General features: G+C 38.8%; 1 long non-coding RNA gene across 1 annotated transcript in view; it reads right to left on the minus strand.

Moving 5' to 3' along the window:
- Positions 1-3,394: 3,394 nt before the first annotated feature.
- Positions 3,395-15,216, minus strand: part of LOC144456721 (uncharacterized) — a 53,595-nt gene continuing 41,773 nt past the window's right edge. Inside the window, exon 2 of the long non-coding RNA XR_013485751.1 lies at positions 3,395-4,254. This is a non-coding gene — a long non-coding RNA (uncharacterized LOC144456721). The remainder of the gene's footprint in view (positions 4,255-15,216) is intronic.

Here is a 15,216-nt window from a genome sequence, read left to right on the forward strand (position 1 = left end):
AAACAGCAAATTGTTTACAATTAGCTTAACGTTGGTATTGACTTGAACAAAAAACAATAATGTCCCTTTTTCTGTTTTCTATACCCACTCCTGGTCCTTTGTATTTTTTTTTTTAATCTAGAAGGTGTGTGCTATTGTTTTGGGGTTTTTTTACATCATGGTAATCAGGTTGTATTTGATTCTGATTCTGCTTTCTTCACTCTGCCCCTTTCCATATTTCTTTGTATGTCATTTTTCTGGTAAAATAATGCTCCATTAACTTATGTCCAAATAGTAAAACACATGAATATCCTCTGATTTTACAGATGAGGACATTGAGTGACAAAGAGATGAAGTATCTTTCACAACATCTCACATTTAGTTTTTGGCAGAGCCTAGAGTAGGACCCAGGTCTCCTGACTTTTAGTCTGGATTTCTTCTCAACCCACCAGCACCCTGTGGAATGTGTTTTGAAGAACGATAGTCAGCACTGATTTCATTGATACTTTATGTTGTGATACTCAGTCTTCTTTTCCTTAATCTCTTGTCTCCTCATCATTATGCCGCCCTAATCAAATTCATCAGATTTGTATTACCATTCCAATTCTCACTCTCTTTCCTTTCATGTGGAATTTACTTTCTCTTTTCAACCTGTACAGAATCAATACTTTCTGTTGGCCTTGCTTAATTCTGAACTTAAAGCAAATGGTAGATTTTTTGGTTTTTACCCATCTTTGCCTGTCTTAGCATTTTGTCCATTGTGTGACTAATAAGGAAGCAATGCTCACCCATCCCTTTCTCTGATTCCTGATATTTGTAGAGCACTGTGACAGAAAGAAACTTGAACCATAGTGTGTTTGCAAATTAACTGTGTACAGTTTCACTTTTCTTTCATAAAAATGGAAAATCAATTAGCAACAAGCTCTTTTAGGAATACCTACATTATAGAAGACACTGTACCCACAGAGCTATACATAGAGTAGGGAGTTCAGGACTCTGTCCCAGGGAGCTCTACTCTATAGCTCACTGACAGTATTTGCACTCCTTCAGCAGCATAGAAGCAACTTATTTTAGCAATTAGTCTGAAAGAATTATTAGGTAAAACAGGATTTTAACAAATGGACTTCCTAACCTCAACCTCAACTTCGCCTTTATATATTGTTTTGCAGGGGAGTTTCTCCCTAGTCAGTTTCCCCATGCCATACCTTGCTCAGTTGAATAAAGTTGACTTGAGGGAGTTTGCCCTGGGCACATGAGCACATTTCGTCCTTCTTTCCCCAAATGACAATTTTGTTGGTCAGGCACGTGGGGAAATACAAAAAGACCAAGACGTTTCTTACCCACAGGTAGCTAACAGACTAATCAAGCAATTGCTTTCATCCTGAAAAGGCTTAGAATATGATCCTGGTGTGTCTGCTTTCTAATGATCAGCCCAGGTAAAATATAGAGAAGGTCATTGCTAGTTGACACCATTAAGTAATGAAGTCTTTGGCCATGAAAAACTATGAAACAAAGAAAAATACAAAATGACCCTCAGTTCATAGGTCTGACTATGTCACCCTCTCCCTATTCAATAAACTTCAATGGTTCTCTATCACCTCCAGGATCAAATATAAAGTCCTGCCCTGCCCCTACCTTTCCAATCTTCTTACACTTATACCACCACCCCAGCACTCCATGATTCAGTGAGAGTAGCCTCTTTGTTATTCTCACACAAGATACTCCAGCTCCTGACTCTGAGTATTTACACTGGTTGTCCTCCATGTCTGGAATTTTTTCCCCTCCTCATTTCTGCTTCCTGATTCCTGACTTCCTTCAGTTCACTGCTAAAATTCCACCACCTGCAAAAAGCCTTTCTCTATTCTCCTTAATCCTGCCCTATGCTGATCACCTCCAATGTATCCTGTTTATAGTCTGTTTGTACATAATTGTTAGCATGATGTCTCCCCCATGAGTTCCTTGAGAGCAGGGACTATCTTTTGCCTTTCTTTATATCCTCAGTGCTTAGCACTATCCCTAGAACATAGTAGGCCCTTAATAAATGTTTATTGACTGCCTATGAAGCCACCTTTTCCTTCCGCAGTGTTCATGAAAGAGTAGAGAAAATTGGGGGAAGAAGGAAATAGTCACATTATTTTTTACTCTCTCTAGACATATACTTAATTATTGAATAGTGTGAAAATATCTGAATACTTGGATCCTGTGAGTTTTCAGGAGTACTGCAATTTGTCTATGTCAGGAGTGGGAAACCTGCAGCCTCGAGGCCACATGTGAACCTCTAAGTCTTTGGGTGCAACTTTTTGACTGAGTCAAGTTTTACAGAACAAATCCTTTTATTAAGGAGATTTGGTCTGTGAAGTTTGGATTCAAAGAGCCCCACCTGAAGACCTAGAGGGCCACATGTGGTCTCTATTCTGCAGGTTCCCCACCCCTGCTCTATGTCATATCACCATCTGGTCTCTATTCAGACCTTGTAGTGAATACTGCTAAGCCAAAATTGGCTTTCTTCTTTCTAGGTGTCTCCATAATGGTTGCTGGGTAACTTAGCTCCCATTATACCAGACGTAAGGAACGTAAGGATGCATGTGGGGGCCCTTTGACTGAATCCAAACTTCACAGAACTAATCTCCTTAATAAAAGGATTAGTTCAATAAAACTTGTACTCAGTCAAAAGGCCACATCCAAGGACCTAGAAGGCCACATGTGGCCTCCAGGCCTCAGGTTCCCCACCCCTGCCCTATACCCTACAGTTGAATGTCTGACACCATTATTCCATCAACTTGCTGTGTAAGCTTAAAATAAGTCATTTAACTCTCCTGTGCCTTAGCTCTCTTAGCAAAATGTTACTCATCTCACCTGTGTCATTGGTCATTATGCAAGTGTTATCTCTTCCTTCATCCAGCAAGCAAGAGGTATAATATGTGAAGGAGTCAGATGGCAAACAGTAGAGGAGTATGTGGGGCCCAAAGAGACATTCAGAGGGGAAGAGAAGAAAAAGGATAAGGAGAGCTTAGTGGATGATAAACTATACAGATAAATGAAATAGGATCAAACTCCTGGGACTCTGAGAATAAGGAATTCCAAGCCATAATTCCTTAGTTTTGGCCAAGGATATAGTCAGTGTTCTTTCCATATGCTATTGACTCATTGTATAATTGGATGACCTCAAATCAACAAATTTGTTAAGCAACTACTATGTGCTAGGGGGTCTGTTAGGTGCTAAGAATACAGAGAAAAAGATAAAACAGCCCTTACCCTCTGCATTTGATCAGAGGAAATAGCATATATATAAGTTTATGTGAAATATGTAAAGAAAAGAATAAAGGGGAATGGGGAAGAGGCTGTCACTAGCCACTATGGGGATCAGGAAAGAAGGTTGTATTTGACCTGAATTTTTAATGAAACCAGATATTCATTTATTTCAGGTTTTGATAACTTTATTGCATTAACATGCCAAACACTGAATGTCATACATAGTCCTCACATACCATATCACCTTTTAAATACAAAAATGGGCTATCAGAATTTTTAAATGTCAATTACTTAATAAGCAGACTCTGAACAAGAATCAAAAGTGGAAGGCACATTATAGATCATAGTTAAAACAAAAAACAAAAATGAAAAAGCCCCACCATTTCCTTTCAAATCCATGTACTAATTTCATCTAAAAGAAACCAAAGCAGTCCAATTCACAATATACTGTGTGTGATCATTGTTTCAAGGAGAAACCAGATAAGGTCCAAAATGTTGCTTGTTAGTTAAGAACCAAGTTCTTCATGTACAGGTGTAGTTGGAAATTACATGGTCAATTACATGAAAATGCTGAAATGGAGCAAACCCTCCAGGTTCCAAGTATCCTCTTGATTTTCCATGGTTGAAAAGAATGGTTTCTGACAAACCTCCAACGTATGCCTCCTGATATGGATATCCTTATAAGCGTTCACTGAAAAGCTAGTTTCTTCCACATTTTGCCCTGAAAACCTTTTACAACATCCCAACATACTGAGGATCTTCACTGTTAAAGCCATCTGTCAGTTAACTTCAGGTTGTGTCAGAAAACGTGGACAACAAGTTTTGAGCAAGGTATTCAAAATGTAGCTTGTCTTCAATTTCTACAATTCGTTTGGCCAATTCAATCGTCCCTTGATTAAATTCTGGATCTGCAGGTTGCAGAGGTGAAGGATTGGGCTCATTCGGTGGGAGGGGTTCAGGTGCCTTCTGCCCAGACATCCTGGTCAGGCTGGGGAGAGAACATGTTGCAGGCAAGGAGTCAACCTGTATTAAAAAAAAATGATGTAAAAGTATGATTCGTGAGAGGAATAGCAAAAAAGGCCAGTCTTTCTGGGCTACAGAATATGGGGAAAAGAGTAATGGGTGAAAAGGTTGCAAAGATAGTTTTGGCCCCATTTGTGAGTAGAGGGGTTTTTATTTGATCTTACAAGTAATAGGGAACCACACTAACTTATTGAGTAGGATAGCAGCATGGAGAATGGAATGGAGGCAGGAAGAACACTTAAGAGGCTAAAAAAAAAATAGCTAACATTTGTATAGCACTTACTGTGTTAAGCATTTTTCAATAATTATCTCATTTGATCCCCACAACAACCTGGGAGGTAGGTGCTATTATTGTCCCCATTTTAAAGATGAGAAAACTGAGGCAAACAGAGGTTAAATGATTTCTCCAGGGTCACCTAGCTAGTGAGTGTCTGAGGCAGAATTTGAACTCTTATCTTCCTGACTCCTGGCCCAGGAGCCACCTGACCAGTCAATCAATTAACAGTTACTAAGTGCTAAGCACTGAAGATACAAAAAGAGACAAAAGACAGTCCCTGCCCTAAAGGGGCTCATAAGCTAGCTGCCCTGTGATAGTCCACATGAGAGAGGTGATAAAAGCTGGAGCTATATTACAAGTGATTTAGTAGGCGATCACAAGTTGGGTAAGGTCATGCCAAATTGGGAAGGCTTGGATGATTCCCCCACCCCCCAGTGTAATTTGGAGTGAAGATCACTGGACATGAAGTCAAGAGAGGCCTGAGTTCACTGTATGACCACAGATAAGTGATTTTCCCTTTCTGATGTCTTCTCCTCTGTAAAATGAGGAAAATAGCAGGGTGGTTGTTAGGAGCAAATTTTGAGTGGGGGAGGGAAGGAGGAAATCTATGCAAAGTGTTTTACAAACTTAAATCACTACATGAATGTCAATTATAGGACAGACCTAAGCAATGTCCAAGAAGATTTATCACCAGAAAATTTGCAACCAAGAGAGGCGAATTTAATAACTTAGTTATTTTCAGCCATAAAAACTCTTAAGTTGAGGTCTGCCCAGTAGAGAATCCCCTTCACACACACACACACACACACACACACACACACACACACACCACACACACACACACCCCTACACCCCTACTGACGAAATGACAGATATTTCAAAGTGATTTTTAAAGTCTGTATAAAGATAATATTTTGGTATTAGTCCTAGTCTTCAGATACGGTTGTTAAAGATGAGAGATTATAGGAAGGAACTGATGAGTTTTGAAGGGAATTACCAAAGTGGAAAGGAGTCATTACAGAAAAAGGGGAAAGAAGAAAGGGAAAATGAAAAGGAAGCAGTTACTGCTGGAGCTCTATCTTCAACCTTCATCCCAACAGGGAAAGAGATTATAAAGGAAATTACTCATTGGCATACTCTTGCCTAGTAATGAGAATTGCTGTTCGGACCTGAAAATCCAGCTGTTCTGTGCCACCCTCTTCCTTAGCACCCAACTCGCAGGGTTGTAGTGAGAATCAAATGAGATAACATTTGTAAAGCACTTAGGGCAATTCCTGGCACATAGCTGGTGCTAAATAAATGTTTACTTCTTACCTTCTATTAAGAGGCCTCTCTTAGTTCTGGACACCATCTGGACTGGATCTAATACTAAGGAAGTACCCTTTTTAGAGGTAATAGGAGGGGTTAGGCTGTTTTATTTCACACTCTTTGGTTCATTACATTTCCAAATAAGAAAAAAAATGCTTAAGGCTTATTAGGATTTAGTACAAACTAAAAAAGTATGGGACCCACCCAGAGTTTTCCAGATCAGACCAAAATCCTTTCACAGAGCCATACACACGTTAGGCTGGAAGCAAAAAGGTTAGCTTTGAGCATAACTTTTTCAACCTCTATTATAATTGTAATCAGTGGCAGAGGCAGAGAAATATCTAGGTGATACGTTAGCCAATGCATAATATAAATTAGGTATAGGACAGCTATTTATTTCCTACACATACAAAAAAAAAAACACAAAAAGCTCGTACTGCCTATTGCTGGAAAGACTTAAAATGGAATTCAATGACTTTGCTTATAATTTATAATTATGCTTTCCTGGGAGGTTGATATTTAAATCTCATTAGAATATAAAACAACTTGAAGGTCTCTGAGCAAGTGTTGTTATATTTCACCTCAATTCTTCACCATCCAGACTACTTCTTGTCCGTGTATTTTTTCTATGGGCATTTTCTCTAATGAAGAAATTACCCTTGCTGCCGATCAGCTCCACACAATAGACCCCCATCTCTCAAATTCACAAGGTCACTTTCAATCCTGTTTGTTAAGGAGAGAAAATAGAAAACAGAAAAGGCATCCAGGGACCCAGGCACTACTTCCCCCCAATAGCTGAGTTCGTATTACATATTGGAACGGCAGGGGGCAGAAAGATGCTTGCTGATTGACTGACTGACTGACTGACCCATCCCCTCATGCCTTTCTTAGAAGCATAGTGATACAGACTACTGATCGCCACATGGAAAAGCTGAAGGAAGTGTGTAAGGCAGCTTTCTTTTCTGTTTGACTGAGGACACTTAGCACAGGGCCTGACAAGTGGTAGGCACTAAATAAATGCTTAATGGTTGATTAACTGATGAAGCACCTTGCCTTCTTGTTGTTGATGCAAGAGAAGCATCAAAGGACCCCCTAGAGTTGTCTAGGTCATACCAAATCTTTGCTGAGCTAAGTCACACACATGCCATAGGCTGGAAGGAGAAAGATCAGTATTGTGCATGCCCAGTTAATTGTAATCATCAATAGACGTAGAGGAACATAATGAATGTCATTGGCCAGAGTCTCGTGGGGCAGGGTATATTTAAGCGAGGATGCCACCAATATGCTTTTTACCAAATCAGCCCATCTTTTTTATAGTCCACAGAGGAATGTATGGGAAAAAGAATGGGAGCTAAAAGTAATCCTTGGAGAAGCTGGCAGTGACTTGGATGCAGTGCTCTGGTCTTCTTTTGCATTTTCCTCTTCTATTCACTTTGCATAGCCCTAGTTATTAAACCTCTGCTCTGGGGAAGGCAAATCAGATTATGTTGTGTATGTGTGTTCTCATGGCTTATTCTATGTCAGAGCCAAGACACAGAATATTGAATTGAATTGAATTACATAGGGGAACTGAAAAAATGATAACTTGTCTAACAGATTCACCCTAAGAACTCCAGATCTGCTACTTTGTGACTAAAATCAAAGCCCCATCACAGGGAAAGAATTCCCAGTAGTAGACATCGTATCTGACTCCTTTGCTGCCTCTGTGTGGGAGAAAGATTGGGAGAGGTTACCTTCAAGGGAAGATTCTTTATTTGAATGCAGTGGATATGAGAATAGCCCATTAGCAAGGGGCCATGAGATGGAGACCCTTTTCACCAAATTAACTGAAATTGAACTTGAGACATTTTGGGATAACTAAAATTCTTGGCCACAAGAAATTTAATGTGTTTGATCAGGAAAAAAAAATGGTTTAATTGTATCAAGTGTTAGGATCATAGAATCACAGCATTTTTTGCACCAGAAAAAGACCTTGATGATTGTCCAACCCAACCCTCCTAGGTTATAGAAGAGAGAACCAAGGCTCCATGTGGTGGGGGAGGTACAGTAGAGACTCGTCCAAAATTATACCAGGGGTTACACTGATATCATCTTAAGAAAACAAGGCCTAGGCATATAGGGAAAGAAAGCCCTTTATTTTCAGAAATGAAGTAGGTGATGTGGTAGACATTAGAAGAAGCTAGGTGGCCTGATGGAGAGAGCACTAAGTCTGGAGTGAGGAAGACCTGACTATGAGCCAGGCACTATGCTAGGTGATAAAGGTACAAATACACATACATAAACATAGATATAGCCATATACTATATATATGCACAGTGTATATATAAATATATACTCAAATTCATGTAGATATACATACAGAGAGCAGGGAGAGAAGGGGAGAGGAAAAAAGGAAGAGGGAGGGGGAGAGAGAGATTTGTAGATTTCGTGCACACATGTGAACAGCATATTATAGCAGATGGAGAGTTAACCTTGAAGCCAGGAAGTGCTGTGTTCAGATCCCATCTCTGACAAATGCTGGGCAAGTCACCTAAGTTTTCCATGCTCTGTTATAAACAAACTCTAAGATTATAAGTTGACAAGAGAAGTTGGCTGACCTTCATTGGTAAAGGGATTTTCCTCGCTTGAGAGTTCTCAATACTAATGAAATCACAGGCCTAGTCCCTGTTCCTATATACAATCATATTTAATGCACACACACACACACACACACACACACGTATGTTTTTGTGTGTACTTATATGTGCATATATGTACACAAATGTAATTTAAGTGTGTGATGTGTCTATAAACACAAATATACACCTGTGTATTTATGCACATACATACATGTGTATATGGATTGATATCTATATAATTTGTATATTTGTATTATGACATACAAAGTATCATAATATAATACATACATGTTAGGTTTTAAGAGCTGGAAATAATATTACAGATCATATATTCCAACTCCCTAATTCTACAAATGGGGACATATTGGATGGCACCCAAAAAGCCACAGAGCCAGTTGCTTACAAAACTGAGGCTTGACTAGAGTTCTCAGCTCCCATTCTGTGCTCTTTTCCTAAGTGACTCATGCTCCTTGTTCACTGCCACATAGCTAAACTGTATAACCCCATTTGTTTCACTCCATGTGAAACAATTGCTTCATCAACAACACTTTGAAATGCAATTTTATTCCATTTTTATGGCACTTAAAAATATAAACTGAAATACAAATATCTCCTCCGAAGGAAAGTTGACATTGAATCAAGTACAATCAGTCAAGGGACTTGTACAAGTCACAATGTGGAGAATGAGTGTAAAAATGAAAAAGGGATTGAAGGTTTCTCACTGTTGCCATAAGTGAAGATAGAAGAATACCCAGAAAGCCTGAGTAGAGGACAGGGTGCTGGACTTGAAACTATGAAGACCTGGATTTGAATTAAAGTTCTGCTACTCACATGACTTTAGTTAAGTCATTCCATTTCTATTAGTCTCAATGTTCTTATTTGCCAAGTAGGGATAATAGCACTAGAATTATACATCAAATAGGTATTTCAGGAATTTAAGTGTCATAGTGGTTAGAATGTTGGGTCTGGATTCAGGAAGATTTAAATTCAGATACAGCCTCAGACATTTATCTCCTGTATGACTCTGAGCAAGTGACTGAAATTAATATAAACCTGCCTCAGTTTCAACAATTATAAAATGGGGATAATTATAGCAACTCCCAAGATCATTGTGAGGATCGAATGAGATGATATTTATACAGAACTTAACACGGTGCCTGGTACATAGTAGGCACTTCATAAATGCTTGTTCCCCTCCTCCAATAAAGTTTTTGTGCAGGAATTCACACTATGCTAAAGGAAAGTATTGAAAAGTGTCATATTCCATGCAAAGGGCAGACACTCTTTAAGATCTGGAAGGAAATTTAGAGGTCACTGAATAATGACCTCATTTAATCGATGAGGAAACTGAGGTTCAGAGGAATTAAGTAAAGTGCCCCAGATCACATAGGCAGCGAGTGAGAGGCAGAGCTGTGGTGAGAACCTAAGTCCTCTGACTCCATACTCTTTTCACAGTATCACAAGGCCTTTCCACTCCCTGCTTCAGTTCCAGCACAAGGTCAAAGCCAGGGTCCATACAGACCTCCTATTACTTAATGTTTCTTGAGCTTTGTTCAGCTCCCTGTCCCTCACATCTGTTCCACCTATTTCAAAATCTTTTATCTAGGGAAGCAAAGAAAATGATGGGCTGTGGGCATATGGGGAATCCTCAGTGGAGGTGTGAAGTACCAGTTTTCAGGGAATATCTCAGAGCTATTAAAAATAGAAGTGCCAAGTAGTAACAACTCAAGAAAATATGATGAAGCAGCATTTTCCAAAGGTTTTCAGACACCTCAGGGGCTCATCACTGGTAAATAAATTTGTAATTAGAGGATAGGTGCAGTAGATTAGTCTCTATCCCATTTCAAATTAAGTAGAGGGATCTCCTGGTGCATATTGAAGTCTGGGAATCTGGCACATTTGTTCCATCTGCTGGAGAAGGGATTTCCACTTACTAATTTACATACCTGGATTAAATGCATTTTGTTTTTGTTACTCTTGTCCTCTTTTACCTCATACTTAGCCATTGTTTTGAAGTTGAAAAGAAATGACTACCTTCAGAATATTAGCTTCAGGAGACCGAGGCGCCATACTCAGCAGCTGTGTGATGGATCCATAAGAACACAGAATTATTTCTCTAAGGGACCTTAGGAATTATCAACATGATCCTCCACCTCTCATTTTACAGAAGAGGAAACTGAGCCCCAGAGGAGTTAAGTGATTTGCCCAAGATCACTGAACTAAAAAATATTTGAAATGCAGGATGGAAGCTCTAGATGAGAAATGTGGAGAGAGAGGACCATCCCACCATAGCATTTGTGATAAAGGAAAGAACAATCTGGCATTACATGGCATACGCCTTAAATTTGGAGGGCACATTCCAAAGTTCTTTATTAGACTTTATTATTTTTAGCCTTCAGCCACTGATTTTCTATTGGACCTCAGTTTCTTCATCTATAATATGAGTAGGTAAAACTAGATCTAAAATCCCATCCATCTCTGACATTCTATGCTCCATTTGTTCATCAAATAACAACTTACTAAGTGCCTGTTATGTCCTACGCACTAGGATATTCTAATACCCTTTATTCTAAGGTCACTTTAACAGCAATTTTACATGAATTAATCCTATGATGATACATATTGATTAATCTGAACACTAAATCTGAGCACAGTGCCTAGGCACATAATAGGTTCTTACTAAAAGTTCATCTACTGGTTCACTGATCATCAGAGTAGGAAAATAAGAGGTAATATAGTTCAATCCATTCGTGAGCAGAAATTCCTTCTCTAACATTTCTGTATCTTTGACTGATGTTTGTTGAACTGTTTCATTAATACCTCTGAAATGAGGACTTCCATAGCTCCTGGTACTGCCTATTCCATTTTCGGACCACTTTACTTGAAGAAAGCTACCATATGTCCTTTACATCTTCATTTCCCTAGGTTAAATACATCCAGGTTTTTAACTTATATTTTAAGACATGAATCTGTCTGGTGTATTTCTAATATTTTAAACATGCTGATCATCTTCTAAAAACAGAGTCTAACCTGTCCAACTGGCCCCTGTCACTTTGTGTCAATATGAACATAAGTCTTGTAGCCTTTCTGGGCTTCAGCTTCCTCACAGTTAAAATGACAATGCTGTTCTTGGTAGGGTTGTTCATTGCAGGATTTGGGGAAAAGATAATGAATTCTGTTCTGGACATGTTGAATTGAACAAAATATTCAGTTCAAGATGATTCTGTGAAGCACAAGAGCCAGTTCTTGAACATATTTCTTGATTTCAAATATAGCAGGAGAGTAGTTAGTAGGATATAGGGAAATTGAAAGCTAGATTGGAACTGGATTTAGAGGCCCCTTGAACATTGGGCTAAGGATTTGGATAGGTGATAGAGAGGTATTGAAAATGTTTTGATTATGGACAGTGGTGACTAGATTGGTGCATTAGGAAGTTTAATCTTTGCTATGTGAACAATCAAATGATGGGAGTTGAAAATGGAGGTGGGAAGACCAGGTATGAGGCATTGTAATTGTCCAAGCAAGAACTAATGAAATACTTAGACGGTAAGAATTCAAATGGAAAGGAAAGGACAAATGAGTAAGACATCATATAAACTGGGTGATTAGGGGGAGAAGGAAGAGCGAAAGATGAATTTGACCGTGAATACGTTAGAATGGTTTAGTTTATTAGATTATCTATGATTCTGTATCAAACAAGACTCAAGAAATAGGATTTTGGGGTGGCAACTGGAGGTCAGGGCATTGTCCAGAGATGGCTGGCCTGAATAGGGGAACTCTCCTATAGGAGCACATTTAGACAATGGGCATCAGAAGGGGAACTGAAAAAGAAGGGAACTACAGTGAAAATGAATGAAATGCTATTCAGGAATTTTTATGTATATTGATGAATAAGTCATCATTTTTCAATGGGACAACCATTTTACAGGAAAGCCAAAATGCTTTGTGTAGCACTTGACATGCATCTTTGATCCTCACAAATTCCCTTTGAAGATCACAGAATGATAGGAGTTAGTGTTTAAAAGAGTGATGATTTAGTCATATCTATATCTATGTGTATAAATATATGTATATACATTAGATAGATGGATAGATAGATAGATAGATAGATGATAGATAGATAGAGATAGATAGATAGATAGATAGATAGATAGATAGATAGATAAAGAAAAGGACAAAAATGCAGTAAGCAATCCAGCTGAGACTTACATCCAAGACCATGATTAAAAACCCCGGGCTTTTTCCACTATATCATGAAACAATCATGCAAGCATTTGTATAATCAACTTACAGATGAAAAACAAACAAACAAGCAAAAAACTGAAGCTCAAAGAAAATAAATGACTTGGCTTAGGTTGTACATTTAGTAAGTAGTAAGAATCAAACTTGAATCTAGATTTCAGGACTTGAGGATTTAGTGACCTTTCCATACTAACACATTTGCCTCCAAACTTAGTGGGCATTAGCAATAAACAAAAACAAAAGCAAACAGCATTAACAAAAAAGAAAAAACCCTCAGTTGCGTTGAGTCAAACAAGCTATCATTTACTGATTTCTCTGCCAAGACAGTTAAAAAACTGGAATATAAAGGAAACTAAAATTAAGAAATATAATGGATTAGATATAAAGCTATCAAACAGAACAGACGAAACACTTAGAAAATACAAATGAGGACTGAATGCCAATATTAGCCTTTAAGTAGCCACCAAAATAATAAAAACAGGACATCTGAGGAGAAAATGAAATCTGCAGTGCCTCCCTACTGCCTCTTTAATCAAATACAAACTCCTTGTCCTGTCATGTAAGGCCCTCCAAAAATATAACACCCCCCTCTCCTTATCTGTTCTTTTCATATTATTTTTCTTCACAAACTCTTCATTCCAGTTGAACTAGATCACTAGTTATTGCAGGAATATTATCTATGTAGCATATATGTGTGCTGTGTGTATCATGATATAGCATAGAAGATATATATAGATATAGATATATATGTTTATGCTGTTATTTGTCCTTCATTTTCAAAGACGACCAATGATATCATGGGGTGAAGTCTTGACTCATGAGTAAATTGAATTGAAATGAGGCAGAGTTTCACAGTCATCGGCCTCATTCTCTTTTCCAGAGTTATTGAAGTCCAGTGGCAAGAGAAAAGTCAGGATAACTGGCAGTGGCCTGGGATGCAGTGGATGACTTTGGCATCTTTGAAGTCTGACCAAGCTCTAAGCACCCCACAGAGCCTGCTTTAGCTGCCTTCATGGCTGCTGGAACAAATTGTTCCAGCAAAATTGAAAATTGTTCTTCTCCGGCCATTCCACCAGGGGAAGTCCTCACATTTGTGTGTGTGTGTGTGTGTCTGTGTGTGTGTGTGAGTGGGTGTGTAAGTGGATGCGTGGGTGTGGATGGGTGTGGGTATGTGTGTATGTGTGTGTATAACATATATCTTGTATGTACATAATTATTTACATTTTATTTTCATTATTAAAATGTGAGCTCCTCGAGGTCAGAGACTGTTTTTTGCCCTTCTTTGTATCTCTAGCACTACGCACAGTGCCAGGCAAACATCAAGTGCTTAATAATAGTGTGTTAACTGACTGATTGACTTAGCTGGGAGGAAAGAAGACTTATCAAGAACCTTGTTTGGACCTGAGATTTCACCAGTGTAGGGCTCAGTACCTGTGCAATAATACCTAGTCAGATTTGTAAAAATTCTGAAACCTTTAGTTTTGTAGAGCTGCCTGAAGTTAAGTGACTTGTCCAAGATCACCCAGCCAGTATATATCTGAGATGGCACGTGAAGCAAGGTCTTTCTGACTCTGAGGCTATACACCTTGCTGCCTCTTCTAGAGTCCATACATATGAGTAATATGAGATGAGGTGCTAGCAATGTGAGTGGAGAGAAGGGGATAGAGGTGAATAATGTTGTGGAGATAATAATAATAATAACTACCATTTATGCAGCGCTGAAGTTAACATAGCACTTTACAAATATCTCATTCTGGGAGGTAGGTGCTATAATGATATCCATTTTGTAAGTGAGGAAGGTAAGGCAGAAAGCAGTCAAGTGACTTACTCATACAGCTAGTTTTTTAAGAACAAATCTGAACTTGGTTCTTCCTGACTCCAAGTGCACTGGGCTAACTATCTAAACAAGATTTGGCAACTCATTATATATTGGGAGAAGGGGGCATGAGGCAGTGGGCATCGGTGGGGCCTTCCACAGAAAGGGGAAATTTAAAGGAAGGCAAGATTATGATGTTCTGACATGCTGAAACGCTGGTGATCAGTACCTGTGGACTTCATCAGGAAGTTGAAGACACAGGACTGAAAAACAGGCAATAACTACAGGATGAACGTAGAGATTATGCAATCATCCGTGCAGTGGTTCAGAGATATACTCATGGGAACAGAAAGTATCACCAAAGGATATCAGAAAAGGAGATGAGAAGAGTTCCTAAAAGAGAGGCAGAACCTTGGAGACCATGTGGTTTCAGAGAGAAGGATGAGAAGATGAAAGATAAATGACCAACCAGCAAAGCAAACTGGGAATGGTTAGAGAGGGAGAAGGACAAGCAGGAGAGACCAGTGCTGTAGAAGGCACAGGAGAATACAATCTCCCAGTTTCCCCTCCAGTTCTGTTTGTTATTCTTTGTTCAAAGATCCTTTTCAATGATAACATTATGTTTCTTAAGATATGATCATAAGATCGGTTTAGATCCTAAAGTGATCTTAGAGATCACAGAATCTAATCCCGTCATTTTA

The sequence above is a fragment of the Phascolarctos cinereus genome, unplaced genomic scaffold (assembly GCF_003287225.1).
Source record: "Phascolarctos cinereus isolate Bilbo 61053 unplaced genomic scaffold, phaCin_HiC Scaffold_4;HRSCAF=312, whole genome shotgun sequence".
Taxonomy (NCBI): Eukaryota; Metazoa; Chordata; class Mammalia; order Diprotodontia; family Phascolarctidae; genus Phascolarctos; species Phascolarctos cinereus.